The sequence below is a fragment of the Girardinichthys multiradiatus genome, chromosome 23 (assembly GCF_021462225.1).
Source record: "Girardinichthys multiradiatus isolate DD_20200921_A chromosome 23, DD_fGirMul_XY1, whole genome shotgun sequence".
Lineage (NCBI taxonomy): Eukaryota > Metazoa > Chordata > Actinopteri > Cyprinodontiformes > Goodeidae > Girardinichthys > Girardinichthys multiradiatus.
Window position 1 is genome coordinate 22,458,724 of NC_061815.1, and position 6,880 is coordinate 22,465,603.

A 6,880-nucleotide genomic window follows, 5' to 3' on the forward strand; every position below is an offset into this window, starting at 1 on the left:
AACAATAGTGGAGAAACTAAACTAATGCTGAATGTAAAAAGTCGCTTGCATGAAATAAATAAAATAAAACTAAATATGGACAACTGAACTCAGTCTCTGTTTCTTCTGTCTTTTGTTTAAGACTGCCTCCATTGTCCAAAGATCAGGTTCCTGCAGGGCTGCTGTACCGCTTGTTCTATTTGTCAGAAATAGTTTTTATCACTCCAACATTACATTTTGGTTCTCGTCCCACTGCAGAATGATGACAATCAGGCACAGCTGACAGACAAATGTCTGCTTGTGCTTTGGAGATTTGGAGAACCAAAGCCCCTGCTCCAGTTGTAGAAAACCAAAACCACGTCTCTGTGAAACTGCCACCTCCATTCCCATCATTTTCTCATAGCTCCTTCAGCCTCTCTCCTGTGAATTGCCCTCTATCAGATTCAAATGTTGTATTTTTTTGCTCATCAGCCCGCAGCACCTGCTGCCTCCTTTCAAATCTCAGCTCCAGCTAATGGCACTGCTGGACATTTCAGTCTCTCTTTTCTCCATTTGAAGTTTTCTTGGCTCCTACTGCTTCATTTCTAGAGCTCAGTCTCTTTTTTTATTTGTGCCTCTGCAGAGGAATTTTGACAGCGCACATGGAAGGACCTGCCAGCTGTGAAATTTCTGCCTGCGACTGAACTTGATGATGCAGGATAATCCGCTGGTTGCCATACTTTTTCTTGTCATGGATAAAATTGTCATCTTTTTGGTGTAGTTGTCACACATTCTGGTTTATTTCACCCATACAGTGGTTTAATTTTCACTGAAAGACTTTATATTTTCCTGCACAGTATGTATTGTTTAAGGCTTGCGTAGTGTAAGTGTTTAATTATTAGGTGTGTGCTCATCAACTGGTCTGAAAATATGAAAGCATATAATTACAATGTGGTTTCAGTAAATATTATTTCTGCAAACCAGAAATTTCAGAAGAGTCCGAACATGAATCCAGGCTTCCAGCGCACCCTTCACTCCGTTTAAGAAGCGAAATAGATCCCCTCCTGTTGACATTTTAAATATGCACTTCATCCTCTCAAGAGGACCTCAAGGAAAGAGGAAGAAAAACCATAGCGCACAGAGAGCACTATTTTTAGCCAACAGATTTCTGCAGTGTTCCCACATTGCATCCGTGAGAAGCTCCGATTGGGCGTTGCATCACTGCAACCCCAAAAACAGCTCTTGAGATGATAGATGAAGACCTGCTTCTCTCTTGGGGGCTCAAGTGTCCTCCAGTACAAGTTTCAAGGAAAAATAAGCTGTGTCAGGGTTTGTGATTTTTGTTCTGTATGCAGAAATGCACAAACAAATAATCCGGTTTTAAGAGAACACATGCAGCAATTTCAGCGTTTTTGTTGTTAGATGAGGCACAACTGCAAAACGAGTCAATAAGTACTTGAGAGAAATGTTTCTGGCTTCAAAAATAAAATAAAATAAAAAGTGTTCCAGTTGCACACCAAAAAAAACTGTTGGTACCAAGTGACCAGGCTAACTACTAGGAGCAGTCCAATAAGACAACAACACATTCATTTTATGTATTCAAGCATGTTCATTAACAGAAGTTGTACAAAAAAAGTTTGTATATTAAAAAGCTTACCATCAGAAGCAAAATTAATGGTTTATTACTGCTTCATTACTATTTTTCAACTTGAAAATTGATAATATTACTCCCAATCCTAGAATTTTAACATATAAATGATCTTGTCTTTTCCAAGCTCTAAAATTATTAACATTTTAAGTGTGCACAATCACACAACACAGATGTAAAATTTCAATATTTATTAAATAATAAGAAAAAGAAGATCTAATACAAATAAAAAATACACAAGACAGAACGATTTAGTTTTTATTTACAAATGCAAAAAGAATGAAAACAAATATAGTGAGTGCAACACAGCTGACGATTACTGAAGAGTGATGATGTGTCGTACACTGGCTCTCAAAAGTTTACACACTCCTGGTTGCAGGAGTTTGCACCTGCTTAAACTTACGCTGTGTTGGAACACCTTTTTATTTAGTTTCAGCTTTTTACTTGCTTGGGATGCTTCCCAGAGTCTGACAGTAACAGAGAAGAAGCTACAGGAACTTCTGCCAAGTACTGGATGTCTTCTACATGTGTTCATAAAGGGGTGGGTCAGTATACATTCATACTTCTCCCAACCCCTTGAATATGTACACCACTTTTGTACATGTGACCATTTTTCTTTTTGTGTTCTTTCTTTCTTCTCTTGCTTCTTTTAAAATGATGTATATGTGATAACATATTCAAAAAAGGAACAGGGTTGAATGCCACAAGCATTTGATTCCAAAGAAAACATCCAGGTCTGGCTAAAATCTCCCAAAACTTTGTGGGTGAAAGTGTCATGGTCTGATGAACAACACTAAACCTCACTAAAATAACACCCAGAGAGAAAATAGGTGATGTCAGCATGATGTTGTGTTACTTTTCTTTAGATGGAGCTGGGCTTCTTGCGGAGGTGAAAAGAAATACAAACCCCTCCAAATACAAGTAAGTTTGATCCAAAACCCATCAGGTGTTGGAAGGAAAGCTGAAGATCAAGAGAGCTTTTATTTTTCTGCATCACAGTGAGTCCAAGCATAGTTGTAGGAGCCATGCCAAAACTTCAGTTGTTTTCTCATGAAGCCATTTTGAAGTACAAGTACACTTTTAAAAAATGAGAATAGAAAGAAAAAATGCAATATTATTTGTCACTCATATCAGAACATAAAACTCATATATTATAGGTTCATTACACATAGAGTGAAATCATTTAAACGTTTACTTCTTGTAATTTTGATGATTGTGGCTAAATGATAATAAAAAACTAAATTCAGTGTCTCATAAAATTCGAATAATGTGAAAAGGTAAATATTGAAAACTCATGATGTCACACCCTGAGCCTCTACATGGGCCTACAACACTTCACTGTGTACTGTATCCAAACATATTTATAGAAGGTTTAGTGGAAGGAAAAAGTAAGGAAGCAAAATGTACAATAGCAACATGGATAACAGCAGTCTTGAAAGGATTGTCAAGCAAAATCCATTCAAGAAATTGGGAGAGTTTCATATGGAGTGGACTGAGGCTGGAGTCTGCACATCAAGAGCCACTTGATGCTTGATGAAATCCATGCATGGGATATAAGTGTCTTACCTGGGCTAAAGAGAAGAAGAGGTTCACTGTTGCTCATTTGAACAAAGTCCTCTTTTCAGATAAAATTAAAGCTCACATTTCATTACAAAATCTGGATGAAGAGTGGAGAGCCACATAATCCAAGTGGCTTGAAGTTCAGTGTGAAGTGTCCACAGTCAGTGATGATTTGGGATACTCTGTCATCTGCTGGTGTTGGCCAGCTGGGTTTTCTTGAGTCCACCTTCAATGCAGCCATCCAACAGGAAAGTTTAGAGCACCTCATGCTTCTTTCTGCTGACAAGCTTTATGGACGTGATGATTTCATTTTCCAGCAGGACTTGGCACCTGTCCACACTGCCAAAGGTACCAAAAGCTGCTTCAATGACCAAGGTGTTACTGTGCTTGATTGGTCAGCAAACTGGCCTGATCTGAACCTATGGAGTATCAGGAAGATGAGAGACACCAGTCCCAACAATGAAGATGACCTGAAAGCTGCTATCAAAGCAATTTGGGCTTCCATTACACCTCAGCAGAACCACAGGCTGATCACCTCCATGTCATGCAGCATTGATGCAGTAATTCATGCAAACATTCGAAAATTGAGTGAATAGAAATGAACATAATTTTCAGAAATCTGACATTTCTGTTTAAAATACCCATTACTGTTGATCTTATGTATTATTCTAAGACATAGAATTCAAAAAATATATATATTATAAGCCATAATCATAAACATAACAAGAAATAAAGGCTTTAAATATATCACTCTATGTGTAATAAATCTTTAGAATATATGAGTTTCACTTCCTGAAATGAGTAACGAAAAATATAGAACTTTTTTTAATTTTGCTGAGATGCATCTGTATATCGAAATGGCTTTTAAGGGACATTAAGGGGTGGCTCCCAGAACTACATTTGACAGAAAATCAGTTAAGTCGCATGAAGAGGGCTGTGGACAAGAGATTCCATCACAGATATATCTGGAGAACTTTGGGAAATGAGTCAGTAAATATTGACAAGGCAAGTCGTGCGATGCTGACAGACTCCTACTGAAGAAGACTGAATGCTGAAAATAAATCAAAATGTGCTCGAGCAAAGTCTTAGTTTAAACACTGATGCACTAAAGTTGTTGCAGCTTCCTTACTTTTTCTTTTTACGGATTTACTTCTTTTCTGCTGAATTTGACAGGATATTAGTCGCATCATGTGTGGAAAACGTTTTAAAACAGTTTGATTTCACATCACTAAAACCTCCCATTGCGTACACTTATGAGAGCTAGAGTATGGTAGTACATATTGTATTTAATCAAGCTCTGTCCCCAGAGGTTCACACTGTGTCAAAAAGGCGCATTTATTTGTAGGCGTTAATAAAAAAGTGAAAAAGCAGATTGTAATTTATTTCTGTCAATATGTCAATATTTTTTATATTTAAAATGCCTTTAATACTAGTGATTAACAGGCACTATTATTAGGTCCCTCTGGCAGTGAGGCAGTAATGAAGTAAAACAGTAAAATTCTGCTAGTTAAATGAGCAGAATGTGAAATTACAGTATTGTTTATAAAATGCAATACTTTTTCTCCTTGTCCGTGAAGAAAATCAGCATCTCTCTGCATCTGGATGTGTATCATCCATTCCGCCGCCATCTAATACAGAAACCACAGCTGAAAATCGATGCATTAAAATCAACATATTAAATTTTAACAACATCTCAGAGCAGCCTGGCGGGGTGTGACCTGACTCAGATGACCTTGCTGACCCGTAGCACAGAACCACCTGAACTTATCCATCTTGGCAATCTTCCTTCCTTTCAGATCAGTTGCCTCAGATCCTGGCCCAGTCATTGCAGTCTTTATAGGCGGTCGATTACCGACATCCTCCTTGAGGATGCAAAGTAACAGAAAGTCTCCTATCAAAAACTATCGCAGTCTGGTCATTGCCCTGAGTTATCTGCCTGAAGGTCTTGCAGCACACAGCAGCTGTCTTTGCAGTGACACTGCTCTGACAGCATGATTAAAGCCCTCTAATAGAAATTGGATTCAGGAATGGAAGCATTACCCAGTTTATCTGATATAGTGTAATCAAAAAAAGACTGAAATAATAGGAGCATGATCTAAACCCAAATAAATAGGATTTAATTGAAGGATCTGGCTCTGCATTGAAGAAGGCTAGGCAGGAATTATAATTTATTCTTCTGTTATGTCCTCAATCTAAGGCAATGAGTGCTGCCATTTGCACTGTCATATAAAAAGTTAGGACACACAAGCCTGTAGTTTTTTTTTTAACTTATTTGGACATATAGTTATTTAAAACAATTTTAACAATACTGAGAAATTCAAGCAATTTGAAACAACTGTAAAAACTGAAGGTACATTTTATAATTGTTGTTTAAATGAATAAATTATGACACTCCCACAGTAATTCCCACTTAAAATGAATATGGTAACAGATTGCTGTGTCATTATTTTCTAGGAGGATTATTCTATTTAAGCCTTAGATGTTTGGTTTAGTGTACTCCTGAAGGGCTGCCCGAGGTCTTCAGGAAGAAGGCTAAGGGGTTTACAGAGGTCTCAAAACATAAAATCAGCTATTTCACTGTGTGAAAAATAGTAAAAAAGTGAAGGAAAGTCAAAGCAACATGTCTGGATTTGGTCATTCAAACAGGTTCACCTTGTGAGCAGACCGCAAGATTCTGAAAGATGTCTCCAGAAACCCTACGATGTTATCACAGGAACTACAGCAGGAACTGACTGTTGTTGAAGTCAAAATGCATGCCTCTACAGTCCGAACAGACTGCATAACTTTCATGGGAGGTGTGCAAGAAGGAAACCTTTGCTCTCTGAGGTTGGGCTGAGGTTGGGTCTGTTTGAGACTGTAGATAAAGACAATTTTTTCTGAAATAAAATTCTTTGGACAGATGAGTCCAAAACAAAATTGTTTGGACCCCATAACAAAGGACATGTTTGGCATAAACCAAATAGAGCATTCAAGGAAACCTCATACCAACTGTGAAGCATGAAGGTGGAAGCATCATGATTTGGGAATGTTTTGCTGTGGCAGGGCCTGTCCTACCATGTATCAGAACGTGCTTCAGGAAAATGTTAGACCATCTATAAAAAAATAAATCTGAATCAGAACTGAACCCTGCAACATGACAATGACTCAAAAACACAAATACACCTAGGACTAGTTGAGGATGAAGAAACCGAAGGTCCTGGCTGAGTGAAAGCCAAGAATAATTATATCTTTATTATCATAGAATTATAATAATTATCATACTCATAATAATTACTCAGATTGATATGTTGTGAGGTGACTTGAAACCCCTCAAACATCTTATAGCTGGAAGCAGGCGTGTAGCAGGCGTGTAGTTAGACCTGGGCTTCCGGGGCGGAAGCCCCGGATGTTTTCTAAATAGCCCCGGACTTCTTGATAGAAGAAATTTAGAAGTATTAAAAAGATGCCGCCACAAAATGGTATTGGACTTCACATTTTATTTAAAAACAATCCGATTTTTTCAATTGTGTTCCATATAATCACGTCCCGCTCCACCTAACTTGACAATGTGTTAAAAGGAGAAGACAAAAAATAGTTATTTGCGCACTCGCGGCACCGCGAATGCGCAACTATGCGCACAGCCAGAGACGGACTCCATTCTGGAGAAGTCCAGAACAGCAGTTCACTCCAGGTCGACCTGCCTCCATCATTACCTGAAAAGTTACACTGAGCGCC